This window comes from Podarcis gaigeae, assembly GCF_964106915.1.
Source record: "Podarcis gaigeae genome assembly, chromosome: W".
NCBI lineage: Eukaryota > Metazoa > Chordata > Lepidosauria > Squamata > Lacertidae > Podarcis > Podarcis gaigeae.
The window spans coordinates 22314917-22335234 of record NC_139695.1 but is presented as its reverse complement, the minus strand read 5'-3'; the positions used below and the strand labels follow the sequence as shown (position 1 = coordinate 22335234).

General features: G+C 48.0%; 1 long non-coding RNA gene and 1 pseudogene across 2 annotated transcripts in view; both read left to right on the top strand.

Annotated features, from left to right (window-relative positions):
• LOC310835984 overlaps positions 1–20318 on the top strand; it is a 948096-nt gene that overhangs the window by 727563 nt on the left and 200215 nt on the right. The gene's annotated exons all lie outside the window — the stretch shown is intronic.
• Positions 1–20318, top strand: part of LOC310836056 (inositol polyphosphate 5-phosphatase OCRL-like) — a 58063-nt pseudogene that overhangs the window by 31165 nt on the left and 6580 nt on the right. Inside the window, exons 6-9 of the transcript XR_014568654.1 lie at positions 13715–13825; positions 14389–14553; positions 15381–15616; positions 16011–16034. The product of XR_014568654.1 is annotated as an inositol polyphosphate 5-phosphatase OCRL-like (transcript). The remainder of the gene's footprint in view (positions 1–13714; positions 13826–14388; positions 14554–15380; positions 15617–16010; positions 16035–20318) is intronic.

The following is a 20318-nucleotide window of genomic DNA, read 5'->3' as shown; positions in this document are numbered from 1 at the left end:
ACAAATGTCTACCTGGGAGAAAGCCTGCCTGGTCCTTGTGAATTACTTCATTTAACACTTTTTAAAATCTGCTTGCTAAAATGTCTGCAAATATTTTGTAATCCACATTTAGGAGGGAGATGGGGCGGTAGTTCTTAAGTTGTGTCTTTTCAGTTTCTAGTTTGGGTATCAATGTGATGAAAGCTGCTTTCCACGACTCCGGTGCCTTCTTCCCCTCCATAATTTCATTGCAAACCTCCATTAAAGGATGTATCAAATAGTCTTTCAATGTCTTATAATATTTGGAGGTAAGCCCATCTGGCCCTGGAGATTTGCCCAGTTGCATGTTCTGAATGGCTTCTTCAATCTCTTGTTGTGTTATTTTATAGTTCAGGATTGTTCTATTTTCCTGAGACAGCCTTGGTAGACCATTCTTTATCAAAAATTGTTCTATCTCCACCTCGTTTTGCGGCCCTTGTGTATAAAGTTGTTTAAAATATCTCTGGAAACACTTTCTGATCTCCACTGGGTTCTGAATATTTCTTTCTTCAATCTCTAAATTTGTAACCGTGTTCAATTTTTGTCTCTTTTTCAGCTGCCATGCTAGCAGCTTTCCACATTTGTTTGCCGATTCAAAAGATCTTTGTTTCATTATCTTAACTTTCCATTCCACTTCCTGATTTATCAATTTAGAATATTGTGCTTGGTAGAGTTTAATTTCTCTTAGAATCTCCTTTGACTTCGGTCTCGATCTTAACTTCTTCTCACATTCTTTAATTTTCTCTAGGATCTTGTCTTTTTTCTCATTCTGTGCTCTTTTCTTTATAGTGTTCTGTTGTATCAGAAACCCCCTCATAACCGCTTTGCTTGCGTCCCAGACGGTTCTTTTTTCCACCGTAGTGTTCAAATTTATCTCAAAGTAGTCCTTCAAAGCTTTTTGGGCCTTTTTAATAATCTCCTGATCTCTAAACAAATTGTCATTCATCTTCCATCTGAAGGAGCCGGTTGGAGTTAGTCTCATGTCCATCTTTACGGCATTATGGTCGGAGCAGGTCTTTGGGCAGATTTCCACTTTTTTTATCTTGGGTGCCAGACCTCTAATTATCCATATTTGGTCGATTCTTGTCCATGTCAGTTGGGCTTCAGAAAAGAATGTTCCTTCTCTTCCCAGGGGATTCTTTGTTCTCCAGATGTCAATCAAGTCCATATTGTCAGTCAGTTCAAAAAATGTTTTAGGTAGTCTGCCATCTTTTGTCACATTTTGGCTATGTGACTTATCCATGTTGGTCGATGCCACCCCATTCATGTCTCCCATCATGATGATGTTGTCATAGTTCAGATAGTCCAGCATTATCTCATGCAGCTTCTTGTAAAATTCCGATTTCCCCTCATTTGGCGCATAAATTCCTAATATCAAAAACTTTTCTCCTTGATTTTGTATCTCGATTGCCAAAATTCTTCCTTGCTCATCTTTGAATAAAAATTTTGGTGACAGGCTCTCTTTTGCATATATCGCCACACCTCTTTTCTTAACTCGGTCCGAAGAGATAAATTCTTGGCCTAATCTTTTATTTATTAGCACTTTTCTATGGAGCCTAGTCACATGTGTTTCTTGCAGGCAAATAATGTCCAATTGTTCTTTTTTCAATATATGAAATATTCTTCTCCTTTTTTCCGGAGAGTTGGCGCCATTAATGTTCCAACTCAGAAGTTGCAGAGACATCCTGGACAAATCTGTTATTGCTCTAGTGGTGGTGTCTTTTCCTCCTGGTCTTCAGACCCCGAAGGTGTGGGTGTAGGTGCAGGCGATGGTCCAGCCCCTAAAGGTCTTTCGATCCCTTTCTGAAGGTCCTCTCCGTAGGTACTCAGAAATTTTTCTTTATCCTCAGCTGTTTTGATTTTCACTTTCTTCCCTCTGAATGTAAAAGATAATCCTTGGGGAAAATCCCACCTAAAAACAATTGAGTTGCTCCTCAGCAATCTTACTAGCTCAGTGTAGGTGGATCTAAGGTCCAGAAGTTGTCTTGGAATGTCTTTGTAAATCTCTGCTCTTTTATCCAAAATTTCAAGTGACTTTCTGTAATGTAATCCTAGTATTTTATCCCTTTCCTCCTTGGATCTCAAAGTAATCAAACAGTCTCTGGGCCTATCTTTCCTTGTTAATTTTCCAAGTCTAAAAGCAGTCACAATTTTAAAGTCCTTTTCTTCCTCCAAAGGCCAAAACTTGGAAAATTCCTTAGTCAGAAACTCAATTAAATTCCCTTGTTCAGGTTCAAGTTCTGGTATAAACCTCAATCTCAAGTTATTTTCCCGAGCCCGTAGTTCAATCATAGACAGATGTTCTCCAACATGCTTATGCAATGGTCTTACCTCCTGCTTCAGTTCTTCAGTTTTTTGAATAGCTTCCTCTGCCAATTTCCGATTTTCTGCGGTGGCTTCAGATAATTTGCCAATTGATTGTGCATTCAAAGTAACTTGTTCAGTTAATTTATTAACACTGGCTGTATTTTGATCAATCTTTGCCGTTTGCTCATCCGCTTTTTTGTCTAAAGCTTCCAATTTCTCAAGTATTTTGTCTAATACTGAAGCAGATCCTCCTGCTGCCATATCCTCTAACCAAGGTTGCTCAATTTCTTCTTCTACTTCCAAAACAGCAGGGACAGATGATCTACGCGGCTGTGAGGTTAAAGTCAGAGTTGTTTGCTTTGCTTTCGCTTTAGCCGCTCTTGTTGATCTCCCAGTGCCACTCATTCCAATTCTGTCTACTGGTCAAGGTCAGACTGAGTATGTTCCCATGGGAAACCACCAGCCCAGAGGGTAAACAACCAAATAGAAGGAAAGGAAAAGAAAAGCAAAGTCACATGCAGTTGTAAATCCAAAGTCCTCTAGAGGGAGCCCAATTATGTTTTGAGGGAGGAAATCAAATTATTAAAGTCAATTATTTAGACCTCCAAACTTTTCCAAGTTCCAATACTTCAAAAATAATGTCCATACAGCCTTTAGTTTCCAAAGAACCTTCAGTTCCCCTGTATTTAGCAGAGTTGATCTCAGAGGTATAACAATGTCTCAGCAAGTGCCAGAAAAAATGATTCAATGTAGCAGTTCCAATAGCACTCAGCTTGTAGCAGCACAAAGAAACAAAGTGTCAAAATTTGCAATCTGACAGTTCTGTTAAATAGGCAGTCCGACTGCCTGGGTTTCTCTGTAAATTTGTAAATCCCACAGAAAAGGTAAAGCACAGTTCGTATTAAGAAGTGAATCACTTAAAGAGTTAAGGAGTTAAGTCTTAAACGCAGCTTCAATAGATGTAAAGATTGATTGCCTTTTAGCGCCTCTTCAAAGGCTCCAAACATCAAAGTCCTTTGCTTTGAATCTTAAACAGAGACAAGAGACGGACTTCCTGGTTGCGTCTCCCGCTTTTAGCCGAATTAGCAGTAATTTAGCCTCCAAATCTTTCCTTCTTTTCTTACTCACGGGTTGTTGTTTTCCAATCGGATGTTCCCAGGAAAAGAGGTCAGCGCTCACCTACAGCAGCTACGCGGCTTCACTCCACAGAAAGAGCGATCGACTCACAGCACCGCGCCAGCCCTTCCACGTTCCGAGACCCCTTACGAGGTCTCTTCTGCATTTCGGGGGGCGCTTCTGGTGCCCGCCGAGTCCCACGGCCACAGGCTGTCGCTGCCTGTGGTTTTCCGACGTGGGTCTCCGCTTCGCCGTAGCGGACGACCCGTTTCTGCGGAGCTCCCCCTTCGCAGTTAGAAGAGGGCAGCCATTGTCGTTCACGCCGCCTCCGGAAGTCCCATGCCCAGTATTATCGGGGGTCCCGCCAGTGTGGCAACGTGAAAGGCAATGGTCTCTGTGTGCCTGGATGCACTCATTCTCATAGGTGGGGTTTGATGTGTCACTTCCCCTCCCAGCAGCTCCCTGCCATCTATCGTGGTCACTTGGAGTGGGAAATCAAGTGGCAGCAGGTGGATCTGGTGCTCCAATGCAAACTCCTTACTAAAAAAATTACAGGAGCTGCCTGAGTCCAGCATTGCTTTCACCTTGACTGGGTGTCCATTTGGGAGTTCTAGCACCACCTCTATCGCTATAGAAACCTTGGGTGGGTCCGGTTGGGGCACTTCTGTTATCTGTTCGCTTGGCTGAGGCGCCCCCCTGTGGGCAGTCAAGCGCTGGCGTTTCCCTGCACCTTTTCCTCTGCGCCCTCCTCCTCGCTTCCAGCAGCTCCCACCATCCCTTGCCAAGCCTTTCTTTGAGGACAGACCCTGGCAAAGTGTCCTGGCCGTTGGCAGAGGAAACACTTCTTGGTGCTTTTCCCAGCCTTTCCCTCCCTTTTGCCTCCTTGGTTGGCGCCAGAAACCTCGCGCGCCCGTGCTCCATCGATTTCCATTGGCACTACGTCATCGGCAGGCAGCTTAGGCATCTCTGGAATTCGGTAGTCAGAGTGGCGCTCTCCCCTCCCTTCCCACCTTTCCAAAGCGCGCGCTTCCTATCGCCAGCGCTGCTTTTGTCAGCTGATCCATGGTCTCCGGGCGGGGCGCGCGGGAGAGCTCATCTTTAACGGCTGGGGACAACCCCTCCTCAAACAGCATCCGTATGGGAGGTCTATCTAGATCCCATTCGAGCCGGTGTATTAGCATCGCAAAGCGGGACCAGTAGTCTCTCACTGAAAGTTCCCCTTGCTTGCATCTCAGCAGCTCCCTCTGGTTCACGCTCTCCCCCAAATGGCTAGAATACATTGCGTCCATTGCCTGAAGAAACTTCAGAACGTCCTTCATGGCGGGGTTCTGCGCGGTCATTAGGGGTCTAACCCATTCCCGCGCGCTGCCCTCAAGGTGCCCCACGATATACGCCACTTGCGCTGCCTCGTCAGCAAAGTCATCCTGCTACAGCTGCAAGGCGTACTCTATTTCTGTTCGGAATCCATTATATTTCTGGGGCTCCCCCCCAAATTTGTGTACTAGTCCTGGCACCTTCCTTGCCACTGGGGTGGGTCTAACCTGCGCGTCTTGGGTGCGCCTCTCGTCCAGCCGCACCATCAGCAGTGCTACATGCCGTTCCAGCTCCTGGTTCCTCTTGAGTAGGTCCTGCGCCCCCGCAGCAGGCTCCGCTGCCCCGGCGCCTCCAGTCTGGCTCATGTTTCCACTGCTTGCGCACAAGTAACAGCAGTGACTCTCGGATTGCTGTAATGGATGTGAGGGGTTACTTGTGCATAACCTTACTTCAGTTCAGTTATTTTGCTTGCCCAACCATGCTTAGGGTCGGAGCTCGCCCTCCGTGACCTGTTAGTCACTTGCAGAATCCGAGAGTGGGTGTCTCTTGAATCTCTTCCAGCATAGAAGCTGTTTGACCCCGAGTCTCCGCCTATGTTCTCTGCGCGGAACGCGTCTGCGCAAATAAGGGGAAGGCAGGGGCGTCCCAGCGCTCTCTCCACTAGATTCGGGGGAAGGGTCTTGGAGCCCTGTCACCAATTCCTCCATCTCCCTCTCTGCTCTATGGGTGTTACGTTGAAATCCTTCCCCCCTGCTCGTCCCCTCTCCGGCATCGCCCGGGAGCCCCACCTCCGTTTCTTGCTCTGATGGCAATTCCCTGACATCGCCAATGGAGGCAAAGGCTGTGAAAAGACTCAATATGGAGTCCAAATGGCCGAAATATTGGGAAATTCTGTAACAAGAAGGAGACAAACTGAAATTGCAGTTTTGAGAAATTAAAAGATAAAGTGTGAGACTGGCTTCATTATTACCAAATAATGGAGGCTTACAAGTTGGACAGGAAAATTGGCTTCCAGGTGGAAAAATCAAAATTGGAAACAGAATTGTTAGAACCCAAAATTAAGAATTTGTCAAAGATGTATAACTTGCTGTTGAAATGGAATACGCAGGATGAAACGGTTAAATCAGCTATGATTAAGTGGGCACAAGATATTGGTCATAATATTATGTTTGCTCACTGGGAACAGTTGTGGACCACCGGTATGAAATTTATGGCATGTAATGCCCTAAGAGAGAACATTATGAAAATGATTTATAGGTGGTACATGACCCCAGTCACGCTCGCAAAAATTTACCACTTGCCTGATAATAAATGTTGGAAATGTAAAGAAAATGAAGGTACATTCTTTCACCTTTGGTGGACGTGCCCAAGGATTAAGGCTTTCTGGGAAATGATATATAATGAAATGAAAAAGGTATTTAAATATACCTTCCTGAAGAAACCAGAGGCCTTTCTCCTGGGCATGGTCGGCCAATTGGTGCCAAAGAAGGATAGAACATTTTTTATGTATGCTACAACAGCAGCAAGAATACTCATCGCAAAGTATTGGAAGACACAATACCTACCCACCTTGGAAGAATGGCAGATGAAGGTGATAGACTATATGCGACTGGCAGAAATGACTGGCAGAATCCGAGACCAGGGAAGAGAGACGGCGGAAGAAGATTGGAAGAAATTTAAGGACTATCTTGGGAAATATTGCAAAATTAATAAATGTTAGAATGAGGTTGGTTTAGAAATTAAGTCGTTTTCAGCTGTAATGATTAAGTAAAAAGAAAAGAAAGGTTGAAAATTAAATGAATTTTTTTTTTGTTAGATATTTATTAAGGTTTTAAAAATTATATTAAAAACAAAACATAACAACAATACAATCAAACGCAAACAAAAGAAAAAACAAGTATAATTTCATTACCTTATTTTCTTAAACCTTACTTTCCCGACTTCCCCATACCTCCCCTCTCTGTATTCCAATTTCTATTTTATTAATTCAGCAAATCCTTTCCCTTAATTTCATTTAGTTTTTAACCCTTCTTTTCTTACTACTTATCCAATCCGGCTGGAAACCACACAGTTTCTAAATCAACGTCGTTCTAACATTCATTAACTTTGCAATATTTCTTGAGATAGTCCTTAAATTTCTTCCAATCTTCTTCCGCTGTCTCTCTCCCCTGGTCTCGGATTCTGCCAGTCATTTCTGCCAGTCCCATATAGTCCATCACCTTCATCTGCCATTCTTCCCGGGTGGGTAGATCTTGTGTCTTCCAATACTTTGCGGTGAGTATTCTTGCTGCTGTTGTAGCATACATAAAGAATGTTCTATCCTTCTTTAGCACCGTTTGGCCGACAATACCCAAGAGAAAGGCCTCTGGTTTCTTCAGGAAGGTACATTTAAATACCTTTTTCAATTCATTATATATCATTTCCCAGAAAGCCTTAATCTTTGGGCATGTCCGCCAAAGGTGAAAAAATGTACCTTCATTCTCTTTACATTTCCAACATTTATTATCAGGCAAGTGGTAAATTTTTGCAAGCTTGACTGGGGTCATGTACCACCTGTAAATCATTTTCATAATATTTTCTCTCAGGGCATTACATGCCGTAAATTTCACACCGGTGGTCCACAACTTTTCCCAGTCAGCAAACATAATATTATGACCAATGTCTTGTGCCCACTTAATCATAGCTGATTTCACTGTTTCATCCTGCGTATTCCATTTCAACAGCAAGTTATACATTTTTGACAAATTTTTAGTATTGGGTTCTAACAATTGTGTTTCCAATTTTGATTTTTCCACCTGGAAGCCAATTTTCCTGTCCATCTTGTAAACCTCCATTATTTGATAATAATGAAGCCAGTCTCGCACAAAATTAAATGAAAATTAAGGGAGAGGATTTGTTGAATTAATAATTAGAAATTGGAATACAAAAAGGGGAGGTATGAGGAGGTCGAGGAAGTAAGTTATAAGAAAAAAAGGGAATGAAACTTTACTTGTTTTTAAATAGTTTTTAGTTTTGTATATTGTTTTTTATATTTGTTATTTTTTGTGTTTGTGTTTTGTTTTTATTACTTTTTTTGTATAACTTTTGAAATTTCAATAAATATCTTTAAAAAAAAAAAAAAAAACAGTGCCGCCAGTGCTGGGAGTACAGCAGGGGTGTGTGTTCGTGACCTTCCTGTAAGTATCTTCACGAATGTGAACGGTGCCTGGAAAACCACCCCACCTCTGCATGCTTTAAGAATAAGCAACAGCCCTTTCGGGGGGCAGGGGGTACTTCAACAACAATGCTAGAGGTGCCCCTGATCCTCTCACCAAGGATCCAGTAACCGCCAGTAACTTGTATCTTGGTCTCACCTTCTCCCCCATCCGCCTCCAGCCCCTCAAAGCCCTCCTAGACCAATACCCCAATAGAAAAGCCGCAATATACCTTTGGGAAGGATTCTCCATGGGGTTCAGAATCCCCGTGGTATTTCCTCCCAACACTGGGGATCCCCAAAATCAGAAGTCTGTATGGGAAAGGCCTGGGATAGTTAGGGAAAAGATACAGAAGGAAATCACGGCAGGTAGGGTTGCAGGTCCCTTTTCTGAGCCCCCCCCCCCCGAGGGTCTTCACTTATCCCCGCTGGGCATTGTACCGAAAAAGGCTCCGGGGGAGTTTCGCATGATCCACAACCTCTCTTACCCAAGGGGAGGCTCTGTCAATGATGCGATACCTCAGGAACTGTGTATGGTGAAATACGCCTCTTTTGACCAGGCAGTTAAAATGATTCGCAGATTTGGGCGAGGAGCACTTCTAGCAAAATGTGACATTGAGTTTGCATTCTGCCTCCTGCCGGTGCATCCATCAGATTTCCATTGGTTGGGGTTTCGATTTGAGGGGGCGTATTTCATTGACAAAGCAATGCCTATGGGCTGCTCCGTCGCATGCTCAGCATTAGAGTCCTTTAGTACGTTTCTCGATTGGGCCCTGTACTTCAGGACAGGGTCTCTGGGCGTGTCGCATTACCTGGACGACTTTATTCTGGTCGCAGATAATAGACAGCGAGGTTCTCCCCTCTTGGAGGCATTCACAACTCTAGCGGGGGGACCTCAGAGTCAGTGGCGTAGCATGTCAGGGAATCTCGTGCCGTGTCAGAGGAATGTGCCACTCTCCAGGCACCCGGCTCGATTTCCTTGTTGACCTCCCCGTCTGCGACTCCCGGCAGGATACAGGCAAGGTCTCTATCGGCGATCCTCCTCAAACGTGAGAAGAACACACCACTCTTCCCTCCTCCCTGCCTTCCCCAGGGAGGGGAAAGAGACAGACAGAAATGTATTTACATGCCTTTATTTCTGTCTTTGCAGCAGTACAGAGAAACACGTCTGCACTCACCAAACACCAACAGCAGAGAGAGAGACTCCACCCCTGTACTTCCAGTACAGGTCAGATGACACTCTGAGCTAACATCCGGCGCTCAGTACAGTGAATAGACTGTCCCTTTGTCCCAAACATCAACATCCTGTTTGGCTTTCCAGCCAGCTGCAGCTCGCTGTTGCATTGGTCCTTTTTCGTAACAGTTCTGCCCTCTTGGAGGCATTCACAACTCTAGCGGGGGACCTCGGAGTCAGTGGCGTAGCATGGGGGTGCAGGGGGCCCCGGCCGCACCGGGCACAACATCTGGGGGGGCGCTTGCACTCGCAGCTCTCTGCCCCTACCTGGTTCACTCACTCTCTCACTGTAGTGCTGGCTGTGCGAATCCGATCCGAGCCGCTGGGTCGCCGCCCACTGTGGAGGGGGGGCGGTGCCAGGCGTGCGGTGCAGTGTGGAGGGGTTAGGGGGTGTAAATTACTTGCTTTGCCCCGGGTGCTGACAACCCACGCTACACCACTGCTCAGAGTACCACTGGCAGCTGACAAAATGGAGGGCCCAGCCACATCTCTGGTCTATTTGGGCATTGAGTTAGACACCGTGGCCCAAACTTCTAGGCTCCCCCTGGAAAAACTGGTCGCCCTTTAGGCATTGATACAGCAGCTCCTGCCCCTAAAGAAGGTTACCCTTAGACAAATCTCTGTTAGGTCACTTAAATTTTGCTTGTAGGGTGGTGGCACCAGGCCGGCCCTTTTGTGGCCGCCTGGCCAGATTGTCAGCGGGCCTTAGGGCGCCCCAGCATAGGGTACGCCTCTCCAAAGAAGTTAAGTCCGATCTGGGAGTCTGGCTTCAATTCCTCGACAGGTATAATGGCATATCCTTATGGCAAGATACTATGGCTCTCAAGGCTGACTTGCAAGTGTAATCAGACACGGCGGGTTCTCTGGGATTTGGTGTTTATTTCAGGGGACAGTGGTGTGCTCAAAGGTGGCCTGCAGACTGGCAGGGCAAGCCCATTACTCGAGACCTTACATTTTTAGATTTTTTTCCTATTGTAGTGGCAGTACATTTATGGGCGGGACAGTTTCGCAATCATAGGGTTTGTTTCAATACAGACAATCAGTCAGTAGTAGCGGTTCTTTCTAGACAGTCTGCGCATTACACCAGAGTGGGAAACCTGTTACGGTCCTTTGTCCTCTTGTGCCTTGAGCAGAATATATATATTTCAGCCAAATTTGTGCCTGCCGTTAATAATGACATCGCGGATGCTCTGTCTCGTTTTCAGATGGAGCGTTTTCGCTCATTAGCGCCGGATGCACAACAGTCACCGCTGCCTTTCCCGGAGCATCTCTGGAGCCTCGGGAGCGAGAAGTGATGAAGGGATTATTGGGTGCAGTTGCCCCTTCCACAATGAGATCTGATAAGAAAGCGTGGGCCGACTTCCTAAAGTTTCGCAACAGTATACCCAATGCGAGGCAGGATTCAGTTCCTTCAATGAGGGAGGTCCTCCGCAACAGCCCACCTGAAGGAGCTGGGCAGGGCACCAAAGACTCTTAACATCCAGTCTGCAGGGATTTCATACTTTTGTAAAGCCTTGTTTGCCACAGATCCGTGCGCTGAATTTGTAGTGCCTAAGGCCTTAGAGGGTTGGTGCAGGCTCTAGCCCCCTAGCACTGACAAGAGGAGGCCCATAACTTTCGACATTCTGACCCAGATCCATAAGAAATTAAGAACAATATGCTGGTCAAAATATGAAGCTCGCCTATTCTCAGCTGCTTATTCCATGGCCTTCTTTGGTGCCCTCCGTATAGGGGAGGTTGTATGTGAAGGGGGGCGGCCCACAGCCATAGGGGCATCCTCCTAAGTGACCTGACCCTGTCCAGTACTGACCTGATGGTGCAAGTACGGAGCTCTAAGATGGACCAGCAGGATAAGGGGGCCCTCCTTCGCTTACCAGCGGCACAAGGGAGTGGACCTTGCCCGGTTAGGGATACTAAGCGTTTCCTCTATTTAAGACCCAACAGACCCGGCCCTTTTTTGATTCACGCGGATGGATCGCTCTTGGCCTGGCACCAGTTTACTTGCGTGATGCGAATGGCATTGGCAGCATGCGGGCTGCTTGCAGCAGAATTTGCAGCTCACTCCTTTCAGATTGGAGCCGCTACCACTGCGGTACACCTCGGGCTCTCAACTGATAGGATAAAGGACTTGGGGCGGTGGAAATCTAATGCGTATAAAGCGTATGTTAGAAAGCATCTATGACTAGCTGCCTGGTTCCTGACCTGGGTTTTTCTGTTCATTTTCCTTCCAGAATACATGAGGGTGCGCATCTGGTTGGTGGGCCACAGCATTGTGCATTGGGCTAAGAATCGAGCCATGAGCACCGGTTTGGGGCAAAACTTGAACTTACCTTCAAATGTTGAGGTGGCTTGGATTACGCGAAGAGGGATGCGCTGGAACGAATTCAAGCCAGCCGTGATGGCGAGAGCCGCTTCTGAGGGCCCACCTGATGCCTTGGTTATCCAGTGGGGGGAGAATGACCTAGCATACCGCAAAGCTATAGACTTGAGATGGAACATTTTCGATGACTTTGCTGATCTGATGGCGGTTTATCCAAACATTACTATCTTGTGGTCCTCGTTGCTTGAGAGGAGGACATGGAGGGATAGCTTGAGCCCGGTTGCAATCAATAGAGCAAGAAAAGTGTTGGAGCGGGCTGTGGCGCGTAGAGTGGTGGCTCTGGGTGGGTGTGTCATTAGCCACCCCACCATCAATTACTGCAACGAGGCCCTCTACAGAGTTGATGGCATGCATCTGTCAGATGCTGGAAACGACATTTGGTTGGGGGACATCATGGCTGGGATTAGGAGTTGGTTACAGGTTTGAAGGTATTGGCGGCGAGCTTTGCTCGATTGGCGGTTAGGCATTGACAGGGGTAATTGTTATGCAAATAAAGGGGGAAGGAAGCGCCATCACCTTCCCCCAAGGAAAAGGGTAGTCTGGTAGAGGACTCCGGAGGGTGTTGCCCTGTCCGAAACCTAGGGAGGTGAGAGCCTCCGGCACGCCCCCGAGCTATGACACCCGTGGGATCCTAGTTGGTGTACTTCAACAGGACTCCCATGGCTGGTAGATAACCCTTCCCGGTCCCCATGCCGGGTAGTCGATAGGAGCCAATGCCTAAGGCCAATACCTTCCAATTCCTGTAATCAATAAAGTTGTGGCCTTTTACACCCATTAACCTTAAATAATGTGTCCAGTGTCTTCATTTCACTTGGGGGGAGGGGACTTGCCACGCAACCGCTGCCATCCCTGGGGAAGCTCCCAGAGTTACAGTATTTGCCTCTTTCTTCCTTTTTTAAAAAAAAATAATTTTTATTAACCGGCCAATCAAATCAAATCACATCACATCACATAAATTCCGAATTGCAAAGCCGAATTTTAAATTTTGTTGAGGGGACCCATATTTCAAGATCCAAAGGGGGATTCTGATCATCTTCTTGCTACTGTGTTAATGTCCAAATCAGTCCAAACAAAGTTCATAATTCTATCCAATCTTATCTTGCTGTTTCCACATCACCTCTTGTTCATATATTTTCTCTTTTTTTCTTTATGATCTCTTCTGATAGTCTCCTTAAGCCGATAAACACCAATAATAATCCTGTGTGAATTTTTCCATTCTTCCAATCCTCAAATCGAGATGGTTTCCATATATCATCGCCTTCATAGATAACATCACTTTTCCCATCTTTAATTACAGAACTGTCGTTCTTAAGTCCCTCTGAGGAGTTTCACCCACAATATAAAAACAGCTCTATTTCTCTATTTCTCCTCCCAGACTTAAGTCCTCCGACAGAACTTCCCAATATGGCGACGGCACTTTTAACTGCGTCATTCCAAAGCCCTTATACATTCCACGCTCTTCTCAAAACATGCTTTGGTTCGAAAGTTTATCTCCACACAGCCTTAAATCCACAGCTTAAGTCCTTAAAACGACATTTCTGACTTGGAGGGGGGTTCTTGTTTAATCACATAAAAGAAAGAAAGGAAGGTTTTTTCCCCCTCCCCCATCAGTCCCTTTGCCATACCGAGTATTGGCGTATCTTCTCATGATTTATACTTGCTCCTTCGACTCTTCTTGTTTTATCAGAGATCTCTTCTGTTAGCAGTCTTTACTCCCCCTTCTTCCTTGAAATATGTGCATTCGCTTCATCCAAATTGTTTCTTTTGAAGTTCTTGCAGCTAGTGGCGCGGATCAGAGACGGCGTCCAGGAGCGCCAAAATCCCACAGGAGGGCATTGTGCCCAGTGCCCCCATCCCCACAAATTCGGGGGTGGTATAGGGCACAGCAGGCAAGGGCAGTCCCACCCCACAATCCGGGGGGGGGGGTAGGGAGGCTATTTACTCCCATCACAGCCTCCAAATTACCTCGTGTGGGTCGGAGAGATGTTATTGTCAGCCATCTTCTATTGCGCCCCTAGTGGCCCCTCCAGTACTTGCCTCTTTCAGGGCTGGGAACGGGGAGGGGTGCATCAGGCATTTCTGCTCTTAACACATGCCCCCCCTTTTTAGTCCATAGCCCCAACAAATGTGCTCTGTCCCCCCCCCCCCATAGATGAAGGTTGTGGAAAACCGACGGTACCGGAAAGTGTTTGAGGATATTGTTCAGTTGATGGACAGAATGGAGAACGAAATCCTTCCCTCACTGGAGCTCAGCAGGAGGGAGGTAAAGATGAATAGGATCCTCTCCAGCCCCTTAAAGAGGGTTTGCTGCAAAAAGACCGGGGGGGGGGGGGAGAAGCCTGCTTTATATCATGTCAGGCCCTTGGCCCATCTAGCTCAGTCTTGTTTATACTGTCTCCGAGTGGTTCCCCAGGATTTCCGGGGGATCTCTCCCAGCCCTACCTGGAGATGCTGGGGATAGAACCTGGGACCCTTGCATGCAAAGCAGATGCCCTTCCACTGAGCTGCAGCCTCTTCCTCACAGGCAAATACTCCAGGGGTAGCTAGTGTGGTGCCCCCCAGATGTTGGACTACAACTCCCATCATCCCCAGCCAACATGGCCAGTGGCAATGGGAAGTTGCAAGTGCAGCAATATCTGGAGAGCCCCACATGGACACTCAAGAACAAACGTGGCCACTGTGTGGTGGCGTTTAGACCTGTTGCATGTGCAGTCCCCTAAATGAGAGCCCGGGGCCAAGGACAAACTTCCCCCTGGAACACGTTTCCTTGCCATCTGCTGAAGGCAAGCACTCTCTTTCCTCCCCCCCCCCCCTTTTGCTCGGCAGTTTTCGTTTGAGAATGTGAAGTTCCGGCAGCTGCAGAAGGAGAAGTTCCAGATCACAAACAACGGGCAGGTCACTCTCCATTTCTCCTTTATCCCCAAGCTCAGTGACAGCCAGTATTGGAAGCATGGCTTCGCACTGAGCCCTGCGAGGGATACTTGGAGCCCAGTGAGTCATAGAATTGTAGAGTTGGAAAGGGACCCCAAGGGTCATCTAGGGAAGGCCTTCCTTTTCTCCTCCTCTTCCCAACCCTCCTCCCTCAAACCTTGGGAGTTTGGTAGAGCAGGGGAGGCTTAACATTTGTGGGCTGCATTGCCCCATGCTCAAGCCTCCAAGGGCCACACATCAAAGCAGGTGAGCCCAAAGTGTAAAAGTGTGTGTGACCAGCTTTAAACAAACACACACACAAATGAATTGAAGCCCCAAAATGCTGAAGAGTCCCAAAAAACCTTTTGGCATCGCAGGGAACCAGTGAGAGCAGTCCGTCAAAAAATTATTATTATTATTTTTAAAAATGCATATTTTTACGTTGTGGAGGAACAAAAATATATTGGGGAACATATAGAACTAGCCAAACTTTTAAAAACTCAGTGAAATGTAGACTAAAAAAGAAAGTTACATTGGGGGTGCAAAAATCCTTTAGGAGACAAATAAATGCTTTCCCTTTTTATATTCTTTTGTTAGGATCACTTTCTCTTACCCCCCCCCCCCAGTATCCTGTCACCATCTTCTGTGCAGCTGCTGCTTTGGAGGAATAGAGAGGAAAGTGGGGTGGGGGTGGGAACTGAGTCGCTTCTTTTCCTAATTCTTGAAGTTAAGGTTTCCTACATACACCTGTGAGAACAGGACGCTGTACTAGATGGGCCATTGGCCTGATCCAGCAGGCTCATATTGTGTCCTTCTGTTAAATTATTCACTATCTTAACTTTTAATTTACAAACAAACAAACTTGACTATGCCAAAGAGTGTATCTACCTGACCTCCTCCCGTTTTAGATGAGACGGCGGACATTTCCCTGGATGTGTACGTCAGCAAGGACTCTGTGACGCTTCTCAATTCAAGAGAAGATAAGATTGAAGATATCTTTGTCCTTCACCTTGACCCTGGCAAGGACTATTTCCTCACCATCAGTGAGAGCTACCTACCAAGCTGCTTCGGGACCTCCTTGGAAGCCTTGTGCTGGATGAGGCAGCTGATTTGCGAAGTTCCCGTCACCAGACTTATTGACCTGGTAGGGAAAGGGGTTCATTTACCTGGCAGGTTCATTTGCTGAATGTCTACCCTTCCCACTCTGCTTGCCTGCTTGAAAAACAGCTGCTCTTCCACTCAGAAATGTGTGGCTTGGGGGTCCTTCACTGCATTCAGCTTCAGCTCCTGTAGCTGTGCATTCGCTTCCTGTGTGATGTTCATGCCCTTTGTTTGCCTTGACTGAGTCATCCCAGGTTCTGGTCCTCCCACCTGCCCTTTCGCAGGGCCACTAAACCGTGTGCATTTCCCTGCCATCTGCCCAGATACTGTTCAGCCAACAGGCTGTTTCTTTCTCTTCTCAGGGCCTGTGCCATTAACACACTTTGTTGTCTTTTCCCCACTTTTCTTTTGCTCTTGCCTTCCTCCTCTGATCTCAGGGAGAAGACAGCTTCCTAGAAAAGGTAAGAGTTGGTTTGCTATCCTCTAGATGTTCTTGTAGTGGGCTCAAATCAGGTACAGGCAACGCCCCGTTTACACGGGGGTTGCGTTCCGAGGTACTGTGCATTTAAATGAAATTGCATATATTGGGGACAGCATTGGAAAAGCCTGCAAACACCCTCTAAACTTCCGGAAACCCTTTTGAAAGGCCTTTTGAAAACCAGCAGCACTTGCCAGACTCCCTGCAAAACTCCTTGCTCCAACTCTCCACAGGCCTCAAAGGTCGGTGCAAAAGCTCCTGGGAGGGAGTCTAGATGCTGTTTCCATGCCACTTTGCTGCGTTTGTGCTCTTTGGGGGGACATTTTTGCCCCTTCAAGTGCCACTTCCAGCTTTGCGGCAGTGTGCATGTGCCTCGAACGCACGTAAATGGAGTTGCCTGTACTGGAAGGCACTTGTCATGGGACCAGTGGCCATGATCTTCGTTTTTTTGATATTGAGTTTCAGACCATATTTTGTGCTCTCCTCTTTCACCCTCAATAAAAGGTTCTTTAATTCCTCCTCACTTTCTGCCATCAAGGTTGTGTCATCTGCATATCTGAGGTTGTTGATATTTCTTCCGGCAATCTTAATTCCGGCTAGGGATTCATCAAGGAGACAGTGGTGACTGTCAATTTGGACAGCTGTATACATTTAGAATCATGGAGGATAGGTTTATCAGTGGCTATTTATTGCCACTATTATCATAAACCACATGCTTTTGATTACTAGTTTCTGGGGAACATGATTGTAATGGCTTTAAGGGTTGCTTGTGCGTACGTTACCGCCTCTGCGGGCTAGTTTGCCTGGTTGAGCCGTTTCCCTCTGGACAGCCCTCCACTCCGTGGCTGTTCAGTCGCTGGCAGAATCCGTCAGTGGGCGTTTCTTGAACCTCTTCCAGCAAAGAAGCTCTTTGACGCCAAGTCGCCGCCTACTTTCCCTGCGTGAAAGTCTTCTGCGCAGGGTGGGAATAGGCAGCGGGGGACTTGTGCTCTCCTCGCTGGTCTCTTGCGAAGAGTCCTGGAGCCTACTCTCCGCTTCCCCCATCGGCCCCCCTCTATCCCTGGTGTAGCGCTGATTATCTTCCCCAGCCAGGGATTCGCCTCTCTCCCCGCTTGGCCCCTCTCCAGCATCGCTGCTGAGTCTCGCCTCCTCTGCTAGCTGCGATGGCAGTTCCCTGACATGTGGAGTTTGGAACTGACAGGGTTAAAACTCCGTGGTGTCCTGTATGTGGGAGGAGCTTGACGCAGAGAAGTGTGTCACAGTCTGTGTCACTGTTCAGACTTGCTTTCGCTTCTGGCTGACACGCAGCATAGCTTGGAGGCTGCGTGTGTGTGCTTTTGGAGCACAGAGAAATGTCGGAAGTTTCTGATGGGTTTACTGCTTTGTAAATAAACGCTACTAGAGATAAGAACCGAGCTGTCTCTGGACTTGATTTATCCCTTATCTCACACGGACGCAGGACCGCTGCTACTCTGCTCTCCTGCCAGGTCAGCTCCCCAGCAGAGCCACGCAGGGAAGCCTGACTGGACGCAGGATTTATTTTCCAAATAAATCTCTCCCCCCACCCCAGAACCACCTCCACCCCCGACCCGACCTTTGGATCCAACTTCGTCCCTGTCCTCGGCCGACGATGCAGGGAATCCCCAGAAGGAGCTGTTGCCATCCTCAGAGGATTCAAACCCCGCTTCCCACCCGCTCTGATCTCTCCCCGCAGGGTGGGCCTCCCAGTCTGAATCCTCCCCCCCCCCGACGCTTCTCCTCCCTCCTCTTCGGAGGCAGGAAAACCCTCAAAGTCCTCCTCGACGTCGGCGGTGCCAAAGTGCTCCTCCCAGAACCTCGCTGGTGGTTGTGGTTTGTGTGGGAACCGACTGTGGAATTCTTCCACTAGATACCCGTCATGGATTGCTTCCACGGGAACCCACGTGTCTTCTGACCGGGGCTCTTCCTCCCACGCTACCAAGTACTCTACCTTGCGCCCTCGCCACCTGGAATTGAGTATTTCCGTGGCTTGGTTGTGGTGTTCCCTCTCCTCTACCTGCGGGTGTGTGGTGACTTCTCCCTCCCGTCTGGGGAATTCCCGTCCCTCCCTGTACGGAGAGAGTAGGGACCTATGGAACACCGGGTGTAACTTCATGCTGTTAGGCAGCTTGAGTCTGAATGCCACGGGGTTCACCTGCTGAGTCACCTCAAAAGGTCCCAGCCACCTCGGCTGCAATTTCTTGCACCCTCCCTTAAAGGGTAACCCTTGGGTTGACAACCACACCCGGCCTCCCACCCGTATGGTCTCCCCTTCCCGACGGTGCTTGTCTGCCTGCCTCTTGTAGATTTCCTTGGCCCTCTCCAAATTCATCTGGAGTTGTTGGTGCAAGGCCTCCATTTCTTCCACAAACTGCTCTGCTGCAGGTACGTTCCACCCTTCCTACCCCCTTCCCGGGAAGGCCCTGGGGTGACACCCATAATTAGCCATGAACGGGCTCATTCCCGTGGACACGTGTTCAGCGTTATTGTACGCAAATTCAGCCAGCGCTAGTTTCTCTACCCAATCGTTCTGTCTCTCGCTGACGTAGCAGCGTAGGTATTGCTGGAGTATACTGTTCGCTCGTTCCACTTGCCTGTTGGTTTCCAGGTGTCTCGCCGTCGAGAAGCTCACCTCGACCTGCAGCAAGCTCATGAGCTTCCTCCAGAACCTTGAAGTAAATTGTTTCCCACGAACTGAGATGACCCTCGAGGGAGCCCCATGTAACCTGAAGATGTGATCCACAAACAATCTGACCGTCTCCTCTGCTGTCACCGCATGTGAGCAAGCTATGAAATGGCACATTTTTGTCAGTAGATCGACTACTACCACAACTGCCATCTTCCCCCTTGATTTGGGCAAATCTGTCATAAAATCTATGGACACCACCTCCCAGGGTCTTCCCGGCGTGGGTAAGGGTTCCAGTAACCCAGCAGGGGCCGCCCTCTCCCCCTTTGCCCTCTGGCAGCGGTCGCACCCCCGTACGTACTCCCGTACATCTTCCCTTACCCTTAGCCACCAGAACTGCCTGGTGATGAGCAGCATGGTCTTGTGCTGACCAAAGTGCCCCGCTGTTGGATAGTCGTGGAGTTGTTTGAGTACCCTTCCCCTCAAGGTCTCCCCCGGTACATACAGTGCTCCCTTATAGTACAGTACCCCTTCCTTTTCCTCAAACTCTCCATGGTTTTCCCTTCCTTCCCGTAGTTCCCTGATTTTAGTTTGGGCGAACTCGTCATCCCTGGTGAGACCGGCTAGTTCCCGTTTCCCAACCAACACTCCCCCCCCCCACCCATCTGTCCTCGGGGAACATGTGTCGGGCTTCCGGCGGTCCCTCTCCTTCCATGTACTCCGGCTTCCGGGAGAGAGCACCGGCTCTCACATTCTCCTCTCCCGGCACATACCGGATCTCGAAGGAAAACTTGGAGAACTCTTGTGCCCATCGAATCTGTCTCTGGTTGAGTACTCGCTCAGTCCTCCAGTACTCCAAGTTCTTGTGATCCGTGCAAACCTGGATCTTGTGCCGCGCCCCTATTAACAAATGTCTCCATCGGCGAAATGCTGCATAGATAGCTAGCAGTTCGCGGTCATACACCATGTAGTTCTGCTCCGACTTGTTCAGCTTCCTCAAGAAAAAGGCGCACGGCCTCCAGTCTTGCTGGGTTCCTGGCTGCAAAAGCACGGCTCCTATGGCCCGGTCTGACGCGTCGGTCTCTAGCCTCATGGGTTTCTCCAGATCCACGTGCAGGAGCTGTTCTTCCAATGCGAACACTTTTTTCAGGCTTTCAAAGGATTGCTGGGCCCCTTCCGTCCAGGCGAACTTCTTTTTGCTACTGAGACAGTCTGTGATGGGTGCAGTTAAATAGGTGAAATTCTTGATAAACTTCCTGTAGACGTTGCTGAAACCTAGGAACCTCTGCACGTCCTTCCGGGTCTTTGGGGCCTTCCATTCCAGTACCGCCTGCACCTTGCTGGGGATCATAGCTAGGCCCTTGTCTGACAACTTGTACCCCAGAAACTCGACCTCCCTTGTGTGAAATTGGCATTTTTCCAGCTTGACCCACAACTGGTGCTTCTGCAGTCTCTTTAGCACTTCCCTGACGTCATTGACATGTTGCTTCTCATTGTCAGAATAGATTAAGTCGTCGTCCAAGAAGGCTACGCAGTTCTTGTACAGCAGGGAACCCAACACGTGGTGCATGAAAGCTTGAAAACAGGCGGAGCCCGACTGTAATCCGAAGGGCATAACTAAGT